General features: G+C 50.2%; 1 long non-coding RNA gene across 1 annotated transcript; it reads left to right on the forward strand.

The window, feature by feature from the left end:
* Positions 1-863: 863 nt before the first annotated feature.
* On the forward strand, positions 864-7874 carry LOC140905347 (uncharacterized). Its single transcript, XR_012156832.1, has 4 exons — positions 864-1811; positions 2757-2949; positions 6233-6440; positions 7739-7874. It is a non-coding gene; the product is annotated as an uncharacterized lncRNA (long non-coding RNA).
* Positions 7875-13698: the final 5824 nt, after the last annotated feature.

A 13698-nucleotide genomic window follows, 5' to 3' on the forward strand; every position in this document is an offset into this window, starting at 1 on the left:
CCGCTCCGCCCCGGAGGAAGGGTTGTGCTGCGTGCATTTCCCTGAGACACTTACAGTCTCCTTCTCCCCCCTCCTCCAGCTTGTTTAAAAACGTCCCCCCCCCGCGCGTCAGCTCTGGGACAAAGGCAAATAAATCATCCCCAGATGCTCCCACCTGCAGTTTCTTTGTTACCCGTTCAGGCGGCGCGGGGAGCTGGGAACATCCTGGCGGCCTTGTCAGAGCTGCAGCGGGACCGTGTGTCTGTGAGACCCGTTTCCAGGATTGACTCTTGCCAATCGGATTCAGTCAGAGCCTTTTCCTGCCTTGGCGCTTTGTGGGACTGGTTTAGCCAGCACAGTGGATCTGCAGCGCACTGCGGGGAGGGGAGGTTGTTCAACAGCGGGAAAGATTTCGAAGGTCTCATTGGCATGAGCGAGAATTAGCAGGTGGACTTTGAACAATTTAACCCCATCGATGAAGCAGTGTGCAAAACTAGGTGAGCACGGTGCAGCGTGCTGGCTAAAGGGCCAGTCCAGTTCCCCCTAAAGTCAGTGAGAAAACTCTCAGTCCAGACGAGGTGGGTGAGGTGATATCTTTTATTGGACCAACTTCTACTGGTGAGTAAGAGACGCGCTTTCAAGCTTACACAGAGCTCTTCTTCAGGTCTGGGAAAGGTACTCCTTGTCACTGCTAAATACAAGGTGGAACAGATGGTTTGGCATAAGGAGTTAACACATGTTTCAAGGGACTGTGTAAACTACTTATACTAAACGATCTGTTCCACCTTGTACTTAGCAGTGACACTCTGAGTGCCTTTCCCAGACCTGAAGAAGAGCTCTGTGTAAGCTTGGAAGCGCGTCTCTTACTCACCAGTAGAAGCTGGTCCAATAAAAGATATCGCCTCACACACTTTGGCCTGGTCTACGCTACGAGTTTAGGTCGAATTTAGCAGCGTTATCTCGATTTAACCCTGCACCCGTCCACACGACGAAGCCCTTTTTTCCATCTTAAAGGGCTCTTAAAATCGATTTCTTTACTCCACCCCTGACAAGGGGATTAGCACTGAAAATGGCCTTGCCAGGTTGAATTTGGGGTACTGTGGACGCAATTCAACGGTATTGGCCTCCGGGAGCTATCTCAGAGTGCTCAGTTGTGACCGTTCTGGACAGCGCTCTCAACTCAGATGCACTGGCCAGGTAGACAGGAAAAGACCCGTGAACTTTTGAATCTCATTTCCTGTTCATCCAGCGTGGCGAGCTCAACTGCACAGGTCACCATGCAGAGGTCATCATCACAGGAGACTATGCAGTCCCAGAATCGCTGAAGAGCTCCAGCATGGACTGAACGGGAGGTACGGGATCTGATCACTGTAGGGGGAGACAAATCCGTGCTGGCAGAACTCCATTCGAAAAGACGAAATGCCAAAATATTTGAAAAAATCTCCAGTGGCATGAAGGACAGAGGCTATAACAGGGACCCGCAGCAGTGCTGCGTGAAAATTAAGGAGCTCAGGCAAGCCTACCAAAAAACCAGAGAGGCAAACGGCCAATCCGATTCAGAGCCCCAGACATACCGCTTTTATGATGAGCTGCATGCCATTCTAGGGGGTGCAGCCACCACTACCCCAACCCTGTGCTTTGACTCACTCCAAGGAGTGGGAGGCAACATGGAAGCGGGTTTTGGGGGCAAGGAAGATAGCTCACAACAAGGAAGCAGGGAAACCAGTTTCCCCAACAGCCAGGATCTGTTTATCACCCTGGACCTGGACCCAGTACCCCCGAACCCAGCCAAGGCAGGCTCCCAGACCCTGAAGGCGGAGATGACTTCGGGGGTGTGTACCTTTTGTAAATATTATACATGGTTTAAAAGCAAGCGTGTTTAATGATTAATTTGCCCTGGCATTCGCTGCCAGTACAGCTACTGGAAAAGTCTGTTAATGTGTCTGGGGATGGAGTGGAAATCCTCTAGGGACATCTCCATAAAGCTCTCCTGGATGTACTCCCAAAGCCTTTGCAAAAGGCGGTCATTTCTGGGGAGGGCAACCTTATTCTGTCCTCCATGGTAGGACACTTTACCACAACAGGCCAGTAGCATGTAGTCGGGAATCATTGCAGAACAAAGCATTGCAGTGTATTGTGCCGGTGTTTGCTGGCATTCAAATAACATCCGTTCTTTATCTCTCTGTGTTACCCTCAGGAGAGTGATATCATTCATGGTCACCTGGTTGAAATAGGGTGGTTTTAGTAAGCAGACATTCAGAGGTGCCCGTTCCTGGTGGGCTGTTTGCCTGTGGCTGAACAGAAATCTTTCCTGCTGTTAACCATGCGGTGGGGGGAGGGGTGAAGCCATCATCCCAGAGAATTGGGGGTGGAGGGAGGGAGGGTTAGTTGGGTTTCTGCTGCACATGAACCAGGAAACCGCAGCCCCTCCTTTTAAACTGCCAACCCATTTTTAATGGCCAACCCAATGGCTACTTCATATGGGAAATGAGGGCACTGCTGTTTGAAACCATTCCCACATGTTATGAAAGTTAAAGAAGCCAAAAGACTGTGCCTTACCGTGGCTGTCTGCAAGCTGAATTCTACTGCCTGGCCCTGCGTGAGTGATCTCTCTCACCAAACCGGCATACCCTCAATAAGAGGCAAAATGTGACCTTGTAATGAAAGCACATGTGCTATGTAATGTTAACAGCAAGGTTTGCCTTGAAAGAGTGTACCCATTGTCCTATAAAATGTGTCTTTTTAACTACCACTCTCCCTTTTTTTTCCTCCACCAGCTGCATATGTTTCTCCTTCCCAGAGGCTAGCGAAGATTAGAAGGCAAAAAAAAACGTACTAGTGATGAAATGTTCTCTGATCTCATGCTGTCCTCCCACACTGACAGAGCACAGCAAAATATGTAGACACAGACAATCTCAGAGTGCAAGACAACACAATATGTCCGCGAGGCGACGTGGCGGGCTGAAGATGGTAGGTGGTGCCAGCTTGCTGAAAGAAGGCAGGAGTCAATGCTCAGGCTGCTGGAGGATCAAACTTATATGCTCCAGCATATGGTTGAGCTGCAGGAAAGGCAGCAGGACCACAGACCGCTACTATAGCCCCTGTGTAACCAACCACCCTCCTCCCCAAGTTCCATAGTCTCCTCACCCAGACACCCAAGAACGCGGTGGGGGGGCCTTATGGCTACCCAGCCATTCCACCCCAAAGGATTGCCCAAGCAACAGAAGGCAGTCATTCAATACGTTTTAAAGTGCAGTGTGGCCTTGTCCTTCCCTCCTCCACCACCCCTCACACCAGTGCAAGACACTGCATGATCCAACTCCTTGCTAAAGCTTTCTCAGTATAACCAGTCAAGAAAATAATAATAATAAAGTAGAGCTTTCCAGAACCCAGAAGAAATAATGTCCAGACTCCACTAGGTAGCCCTATACAGACAGACAGCAGGCAGATCTAATTTAACTTGTTCAGCACAGAGATACTATGGTGAGGACCACAATAGAAATATATGAGAAATGGATGGTCAGTCAGTCATGGGTGGCCATGCATCAGTTACACTGTCTACAGTGGCCCTCTGGGAACCATATCAGATGTATCTAACATTTACTGGAAAAGAAATAAACTATGTTTAAATTAGAAAGATTTGAATACCATTTCAAAAACTGCATCATGTGGATGCAAACTATGCTACTTACTTTTAAGTTGTGTTAACTGAGAGTATGGACAGGACTAAATACATCCTCTTTTCTGGCCTCGGTAAATGTCATCTTGCCCCCGCCCCCACCCTGTTTCAAGTACTGCTACTAAGATCGTCTTCATGGCTTGTCAAGCCAACTACATTACTCCTCTCTTTGCCTTTCTCCACTTCTTCCCCTTTTCACTGCATCAGACACAAACTACTGTATTTGTCTTCACTTTTAAGGCCCTTCACAGCATACCTTCACCCTATCATCTTTTATGTTATCAAGCCATTGATCTCTGTCTGCACTTTGCCTATGATGCCAGCCTTCTATTCTGTATAGGTTCTTACGTATGTTCATCACAATAGTATCCAAGTACTTTCCAGTAGTGCATTAAGCAGCATGACTGATATCTGACACGTTTGTTCTCTCATCCTCTCCCCATGTGCAGAAGTGCATGCAGTAGAATTTTTTTGTTATAATTTTTAAAAATTTATATATATTTGTTTCATAATATTTATACAGATGGTCTTATTTGTATGTTAGAGAAGGCAAGGTCAAAGATATATGCCTTGTACTTAGAGCAGAAAGTAGTGAGGTTTGTTATGGTGGAATTGAGTCTGCAATTGTGGGCCATCCCCCTGAAAAAGCTCTGCCTCCTGCACAAACAAGCTTTACCCTTGTTGTAGAAAGTTTCATGGTGCCAGAGGAGTAGAGTTGTCAATCACAGTCTTCATCCCAGAGCTTTAGCTGATAGGTTAGAAACACTGAGCCTCTAGGCCATTGAATGCATTGAAGGTAAGGACTGAGACCTTGAACTTCATTTGATATTCCATGGGAAGCCAGTGTAGGGAGCAGAGGACAAGTCTGATGTGTTTGCACTGATGGATTAACGCATGGGCCCCGTGCCAATTTGGGGGCCCCAACAGGAACTTACGTAGAATTGGGGGACCGGAACTGTGGCCCTGCCCCCTGTTTCTCCTCTTCCCCCTAGGGCCCAGCTCCACTGGCCAAGGCAGGCAGTGGTAAGGGCTGCCCAGAGAGTCCAGTCCGCAGTGGGAAGCTCTGGACCCTCCACCTGCCCTGGATGGGGGCCAGGGGGCCTGAGAGCAGCCCCATGCCCACGTCCCCACCCCACAAGGTGTGCTGCCCAGGGCAAGTGGAAGGTCTGGGGCTCCCCACAGTGATCTGGGCTCCCTGGGTGGCTCTTACCACTGCTCAGCTCTGGCTTCTGGCCTGCCAAGGGGCAGGGTCTTGGGGGCGGAAGAGGAGGGGCTGGGTGGTGACGGGCGAAGGCCCACCTCAGCCCCCCACCGGGAAAAGGCTGGTGGCACTACTAGCAAAAGGCTGGGCCTTGTGGCCGGGGAGCTGATCACTTTATCAGCTCCGTTGCTGCGAAGCACAGCCCCTGCCACCACCACTCTGCACTCGCCCAAGACTAAAAAGTGGGGGGGAGCGTGGTCCTGGACCGCTCAGTTCTGGTGCTCCTGGGCCTCCAGGGTGTGGGGGACCCCACATGTTCTTTGTGCTAAGGACCCCAATACATCTTAATCTGCCTCTGTGTGTTTGTGGTGGCCAACGTTGCTGAAGAGAGACGCTGCAGTGTTCTGCACCAGTTGGAGTTCCCTAAGCAACTGAAGGTTTCATGCCTAGGCATATTACATTGCTGGAGTCCAGCCAAACGTGACAAAAGGCGTGAATGAGGCCAGGTCATTGTTTGCCATGGTGGGACGGCATCTCCTAGACAACCAGAGATGGTACAAAGTGTTACTCACAGATGCTGTTTTGTGAGAGCTTAGCATCGGTGAGGAATGAAGGAATGCTCCTAAGCTACTGACTGACCTGACCAATTGTGGGTATGTATCTTCAACCAAAGGCCCCAAAAGAGATGTGACTGCTAACTCCTCAAACTATATTTATCTCCCCACTAGTATCACCTCAGTTTTCCTTGGGCCCAGCTTCAGTCAGCAGTTCTTCATCTATGAGCTGCTCTCATCCAAGCACAGAGCCACCTTGGTGGTAATGGTATAGTTATATGTGGTGAAGGGTAAGTAGAGCAGCATGTGAGCTACATATTGCTGTCACCTGAATCCATGTTGTCTGGCCAGTTTTCACCTAGTGACTTCATGTAGATGTTGAATAGGAACAGAGAATTGATCCTTGCAAGACTCTACAAGGGAGGGGTTTAGTGATGAAGGTGCAGTTTCCCATCACTGTTTGTTGGGTTCATCTCTCCAGGAAGAACTCAAACCATTTTAGTGTATGGCCCTGGCTACCTCTCTCAGGCAAGACCGCAGTATCTTACAATCAACAGTGTTGAATGCTGCAGAAAGGCCTTCTTTGACCATCTGTCCAGTTTTCCTTCAACCACTTTCCTGCTTTCTCCTCTGCCACTCTGTATGCATGGAAGAAACTTCATATTAAAAATCCACAAAGCTGCTACCTTGTTCTCCTTCAGATCCCTCCTTAAAATTCCTCTCTGTCATGATGCCTACAAAACTCTTGGCAATGGCTTGTGTGCTATGACTTCTGCTTATTACACTAATCATAATTACAATACAACCTTGATTTTACAGACACCAATCTTACCAATGACCAGTTATACAAACCCTTTTTCCCAATGGAAAAGAAAAAAAGTTTGCTTTGCCAAGTGATGTTGATGAAGACCAAGTTGACATCCCTCCACATTCCGATGCCTTTAATGCATTGGAAATCACTTTGCAGTGGTTTGAAAGACAAGAAGAAAGCAATGCAGTGCACCATACAGCAACTTAAGGACCTATTGTAAGTTTGAGATGTTACATTTTCTGAACTTTTCAATTTTATTAACTGCCTGATCCCCAGTTAGTTCATAAAAGAAGTGTTCTGCTGTATCTCACTGTTAACATGCTCCCTTGACTCTTGGTTATGTTTACCTGTTGTCCATTACCATTTACTTAGATGTAAGCCATCTGGAGCAGGGACTGTCCTTGTTATATATGTGTACAGAGCCCAACACCTGATTGAGGGCTCTAGAGGCTACCACAATACAAATAACTAATGATGTCAGTTTTCTAATAATCTCACGAAAGGGAGTTTAGAGCTCCCCTTCTATTATTAAAGTGTTTTCTATAAAATGAGATCATAAAGGAATGACCTGGTGCATGCCAAGAATCAATAGGCCAGATCCTTGAGACTTTGTATAATTTGTATGCTATACTTTGTATAGCTAAGTGGTGGAGGATCCCTGATCCTTAGGTTTCTGGAAGGCTGGGCTGGTCCTGAGACTCAACTAGGAACAGCTGCTCTAAGTTTAATTGGCTGCCAGAGGCTCCTAAGGATGCCATGACCATTCCTCTTTTCCCCTGACATGCCTCCTGCATCACAGAATGGAAAGGGGCATATAGGAACCACTACACTGGTACCACACCATTCAGGTATTCCCCTTACACAAGGGAAATTTTCAAGGTGCTGTTAAGGTAGCTTTACAGCTGCTTTGCACCACTGGAGTGGAACAGAGTAGCTGTAACAGGGCTGAGAATCTGGCTTAATATGTATGGAACAGACTTAAGAAAATGCACTCATGATGCAAAAGTGATCAGTGAGCTATATCATGAGAAAGTAATTGGTAATAATCTTTTTCCAATTCCAGCCGTTTGTCATAATTTACTTTAGCAAAATAACTTTAAGAACTCTGCAGAAAAGATAAATGTAAAAAAACCCTAAGTATATTACAGAACATGAATCGCTACCAATCTTCATAGACCTCCTGTCAGGTACCCAATATGAGACATGATGTGGAAGAAAGAGATCTCAATTGAGAATCACAAGAAAATTATCAGTCCATCATATTTAAAGTTCTGCTGGATTAATTTCTATAATCTAAATAACATTTTCTGTTATATCAGTTCCATGTCTTGCTGCATCTGAAATCTGGGCTGTCCTTTTTAATGACAAAAAGCTTTTTGTCTTCTTTAAACAAGTGTCTCTCTTCAATTTTAATCTCTCTTTTCAAATTCCATGTCTCAGAGTTTTGAAGTTTGTTTTCCTTTTCGCGTGTTACTATTTCTGCTGTCATAGTTATTTTTCTTGTATTCGTTAAGGCCCAATTCCAGGGATTCAGTACCCAGTCCAGGACAAGCGTCTGGATGCAGGGCATCCCCATTGAGGACCAACTGGGAAAATGCTCTTCCCAAAGTCACGAAGCTTGTAATATTATTCAAACCCTGAATGTAGGACACCACAAAATAAGAATAAAAACTTTCTTAATCATCTCAAATTATTTTTATTTTAATTTCAAATGAGGCTTTTAGTTACGTGGTGAATACAGATCCATTTATTGTAGTGGGCAGAAATAAGAGGCTTCACTTCCAGGACTTTATTTCAGCAGATGAGGGTGGGCGGAAAGTGGGCCACGAGAGGATTCCTCAGTCTGGTTTCTCTCAGTTCCATCGAGGGAGTAGGTTTGGGTAAATGAGCTACTCTCTGTGCAGTAATAGGGAAGAACCAGAGTGTTGGAGGCTCTCTTTATTTCTTTTTCAGTGGGGATCATAATGCTAAGCACAGCCATGGACCCCAAAAATCTTCAGTATTATTTTTATGAATTATTACTTACATTCTGAAGTGCCCAGAGGCCCCAGTCAAGATCAGGGACATGTCATTCTAGGCATGATACAGACACAAAAGTAGATATGGTTCCTCCCAGCCCCATCAACAGTTTCCTGATGGAAATCTGTTCTGCTGGAAAATTTCAACCATGCCCCAGAGTCAGCTCAGATTTATGCGGGCTCCCAGACACAGGCTCCAGGGACAGAAAATCCACTGATTCTTCTTCGAGTGCTTGCTCATATCCATTCCAATTAGGTGTGTGCATGCCGCGTGCACAATCGTTGGAGAATTTTTACCCTAGCAACACCCGGTGTGGAGCCCCCTGGAGTGGCACCTTCATGGCGCTGGATATATACCCCTGCCGACCCAACGCCCCCTCAGTTCCTTCTTACCACCCATTACGGTCCTTGGAACTGTGGATAGTTGTATAGTTGCAGTAAGAAAAGGAGACTCAACTTAGTGGCACCTTAGTACTCCTTTTCTTTTTGCGAATGCAGACTAACATGGCTGCTACTCTGAAACCTATAGTTGCAGTAGTTTTAGAGATAGTGATAAGTTTAGACTCAATTTAGTGGGTTGGAAGGGGTCCTTCCCCTCCTCCCTGCCTGCCGCTTGGGCTCATGCCCAAGGCTCCGGGTTTCAAATCTTGCTCAGCCTGCTCAAAGCCTATGCCAACGGGAGATCCCCACGACTCCTGTTTGAAGTGCCTCAGGGATTCTCACCCAGGCTGACAAGTGTAGGATCTGTAAGGAGTTCAGACCTGGGACCAAAAAGGAGCGGGACTTTAAACTCAAGCAGCTCCTTATGGAGGCGGTCCTTAGCCCGGACCCTCCATCGGCACGCCAAGTTCCGGCACCGGGCGCTTCGATGCGCAGCGCCCCGGCGGCAGCATCAGGTACTGCACTGCGGTTGGACTCAAAGAGGCCCGTGGCACCAGACCTCTCCGGCACCACAGCCAGTACAAGTGACCCGGTGCCGTTCTCCATCCCCGGGCCAGAAGAGACAGCGCAAGCCAGAGACAATTGTCCCACCTCAACAGTCACCAGCACCTCCTATACCATCCTCGGAGTCACGTCCAGCACCAGACCAACTGAGGGTACAAGCGCCAATATTGGTGCCATTGACTCCGGCACCGAGAGAGGAGCCGTTGAGTCCAGTGCTCCCCGACCCGGACTGTGGTTGAGCCCCGGCTTCCGTCAACACCGGAGACGTTCGCAGCGGCGTGAGACCTCATCGCCCTCACAGAGCCAGCATCACTGCAGGCTGTGGCACCGCCTCCGACTCGGACGGTACCATCTAGGGGCAAGCCAACCGTAAGACGTCCATCATCTCTGCACGTGCAAACACAGCACCAGTCCCGAATCCGGTCCCGATCCCAACGTCACTCGCAATCCCAATGCCACTCGCAGTCCCAATGCCACTCCCTCTCGCAGCACCAGTCATACTTGCACAGTCGGTCGTAGTCACGGCACCGATCCGGCTCTCGCCATGGCTCTGGACCACAGTACCGTTCACGCTCCCGATGTCGCTCCCGGCACGGATCAGAGCGCCAATCTCCTTCCCGGAGCCAATCCCAGCACCACTCCCGCAGGCTGTCATCGTCGCGGTCCAGATCTGGATCCCCGTACCGGCACAGTCATCGGCACCGATCTCAATCCCAGTACTGCTCCCCAGTGCCTCGCTGGCACCGTTCTCCAGTAACCCGGTACCAATCCGCACCACGTCCCGGAGAGTCAATGCAGGCACGCTCCGCACCACCTTGGCCCTCGCACTCTGCCTCACGGTTGTCACAGTCCGAGGGCGGCTCACGCTCAGCCTACCCCGCTCCAAGCCAAGGCGAGGGTGATGTGGGTCACTGGCAGGAGGAAGGCCAAGACCCGAATCAGGAGCCTTCACAATGGTCTTTCTGAACCCCGTGGGCATACCACCAAGCCCATGAGGTTCCATCAGGGGCCTCCCGCTCAGCCCACACAGAACCCCGGGTATCAGAGGCCACCATAAGTCCTCCTCCTCCGGGAGGTATGGAAGCGACTGCACCTATCCCAGCGCAGGCCCCAGACCCCAGTGTAGAGGATCCTGGACAACAGGACCCTTCACAGCAGGTTCTGCCACAGGATCCCCTGGCCCCTGTGGCATCCTCCTCGTCCTCTCGAGATGAGGCAGTAGCAGGGACAACAATCTCGGGTCCTCCCCCGATAGACCTTTGTGCCTACCAAGACCTTCTACGTAGGGTGGCACGTAATATGAACCTCCAAGCTGAGGAGGTAGTGGAGTTGGAGGACCCAGTGGTGGACATCCTTTCAGCAGAGGCCCCGTCCCAAGTAGCTTTGCCCATCATCCGCACCATCCAGACCAATTCCAAGACAATCTGGCAAACCCTGCCTCCATCCCACCAACGGCCAGAGGAGTGGAGAGCAAATACTTCATCCCCTCCAAGGAGTACGAGTACCTTTATACTTACCCTCAGCCATTTTCATTAGTGGTGGCCTCAGTGAATGAAAGGGAGCGGCATGGTCAACAGGCTCTGGCACCCAAATCAAAAGATGCCAGGCGTCTCGATTTGTTTGGGTGCAAGATTTACTCCTCAGGGTTGCGAACCAACAGGCCCTCCTGAGCCATTATGACTATAATTCGTGGAGCTCCATGTTGAAATATAAGGAGTTAATTCCTCAGGGGTCCGGGGATGAGTTTGGGGCCTTAGTAGAAGAGGGCAAAAAGGTGGCTAGGACCTCCTTGCAGGCCCCCTTAGATGTGGCAGACTCTGCGGCTAGGACCCTTGCATTGGGCATAGCCATGTGATGCATCTTGTGGCTGCAGGTATCTGGCCTGCCGCCAGAGTTACAACAGACCCTGCAGGACCTTCCATTTGATGGGCAGGGCCTAGTTTTGGACAAAATGGACTCGACTACAGAGCCTGAAAGATTGCAGGGCTATCATGCACTCCCTGGGAATGCACACCCCAGTTACCCAGCACAGGCCCTTTAAGCCGCAGCCTCAACGGTCCTACCCCCCTCCACAACCGAGGCAGGACTTTTATAGAAGGCGTGGACAAAGTGGTAGGAAGTGGTAGGATCTACCGGCCACCAACCAGGTCAGAATCAGGGCCCTCTCAAACCACCGGCGGGGCCTAAGCAAACCTTTTGAAGGTGCACCTGAGGATGGCGTGCCAGTCTCCATCCAGGATCCTTCCCCTCCATTTCAAAATCATCTCTCCCATTTTCACCATGCATGGTCCCATATAACTTCAGACTGTTGGGTTCTTCGCACAGTGGAAAAAGGATATTCTCTTCAGTTTTCTATCTTCCCTCCCTCCCATCGTCCCTCTTCAGGGACCCTTCTCATGAGCAACTCCTTACACAGGAGGTCCAAATGCTCCTGACCATGGGAGCGATCGAGGAGGTTCCAAGGGAGCTAAGGAGCAGGGGTTTTTACTCCCGTTACTTCCTAATCCCCAAGGCCAAGAGTGGGCTTCGACCCCTCCTAGATCTGCGCGGACTCAACAGATGCATGGTAAAATTGAAGTTCCGCATGATTTCACTGGGGACCATTATTCCTTCCCTGGATCCTGGAGACTGGTGCGCCGCCCTCGACATGAAGGACGCGTACTTCCACCTAGCGATTCATCCAGCGCACAGATGTTTCCTTCGCTTTGTGGTCAATCATGAACACTACCAATTTACCATCCTTCCCTTCGGCCTGTCCATGGCTCCCAGGGTGTTCCCCAAATGTATGGCCATCGTGGCAGCCTCCCTTCGTCGACAACAGATCCAAGTGTTTCTGTATCTCGATGACTGGCTTATTCGGGGCCACACCAGGGACCAAGTACAATCCCACATTTGACTCACCATAGACATGTTCCGCCAGCTGGGCCTCCTGCTCAACACCAAAAAGTCGACTCTGGAACCAACCCAGAGAATAGAATTTATCGGGCCGTCTTAGACTCCAGACTCACCCGAGCTCTACTACCAGACCCCCGCTTTCAGTCGCTGGCGAACATCGTCCGCAGCCTTCAAAACTCGTGCTCAGGCGCGACTTCAATGGTAAAGACATGCCTGAGCCTTCTGGGGCACATGGCTTCGTGCACGTACGTAACCAGGCACGCCAGACTTCGGCTTTGCCCGCTTCAGGCCTGGCTGTCAAGAGTATATTGGCCAGGTCGAGACAGCCTGAGCATGGTGGTCACTGTCCCAGAAGTGGTTTTAACCTCCCTCAGCTGGTGGTTGGACCCCACGTCAGTTTGCGAAGGGGTACTATTTCACGCCCCACAACCCTCCTTGTCCCTAGTTACAGACGCATCATCTCTGGGATGGGGCACCCACCTTGGGGACCTCTGAACGTAGGGTCTATTGACGGCATCCGAGCTATCTCTTCACATCAATGTGCGAGAGCTGATGGCAGTGCGCCTCGCGTGTCAGGTATTTTGCGGGCAACTACATGGCCGTTGTGTGGCGGTCCTCACAGACAACACCACGGCCATTTTCTACATCAACAGGCCAGGGGGAGCACGGTCATCCCCCCTCTGTCAGGAAGCCATTCGCCTGTGGGAGTTCTGCATAGCCCACTTGATCCATCTGGTGGCGTCTTTTCTCCCTGGGGTCCAGAACACACTGGCGGATTGCCTCAGCAGGTCCTTCCAGTCTCATGAGTGGCTGATTTGCCCAGATGTCATCCACTCCATCTCCCTGAGGTAGGGGTTTCCCCAGGTCAACCTGTTCACCTCACGCAACAATCGGAAGTGCCAAGTGTTCTGTTCTCTCCAGGGACGTTCCCCGGGTTCCCTACCAGATGCCTTCCCACTTCTGTGGAAAGACCACCTGTTCTACACCTTCCCTCCGTTCCTGCTCAAGTTATGCAGGGACAGAGCACGTCTGATTCTGGTCGCCCCGGCGTGGCCCAGGCAGCACTGGTATACTATGCTCCTGGAGTTATTGGTAGACGCTCTGATCACACTCCTGCTGTAGCCGAATCTGATCTCACAAGACCACGGACACCTCTGTCACCCTGACCTGCAATCGCTCCACCTCACAGCATGGATGCTGCATGGCTAACTCGGTCAGAGCTGCTCTGCTCACACTTGGTGCAGCAGGTACTGCTAGGTAGCAGGAAACCCTCCACCCGAGCCACATATTTGGCCAAATGGAAACGGTTTTCCTGCTGGTGTGCTCAGAATGGCACGCCCATCCCCCCCCCCCCCCCCCCCCGCAGACTTTAGTGCCTTTTCATCCTGGATTACCTCCTGTCCTTAAAACAACAAGTTTTGTCTGTATCGTCTCTCACGGGGCCTGGGGGGGGGCGGGAGCAATAGCTCAGTGGTTTGAGCATTGGCCTGCTAAACCCAGGGTTGTGACTTCAATCCTTGAGGGGGCAATTTAGGGATCTGGGGCAAAAATTGGGGATTGGTCCTGCTTTGAGCAGGGGGTTGAGATAGATGACCTCCTGAGGTCCCTTCCAACCC

This window comes from Lepidochelys kempii, chromosome 1 (assembly GCF_965140265.1).
Source record: "Lepidochelys kempii isolate rLepKem1 chromosome 1, rLepKem1.hap2, whole genome shotgun sequence".
Lineage (NCBI taxonomy): Eukaryota > Metazoa > Chordata > Testudines > Cheloniidae > Lepidochelys > Lepidochelys kempii.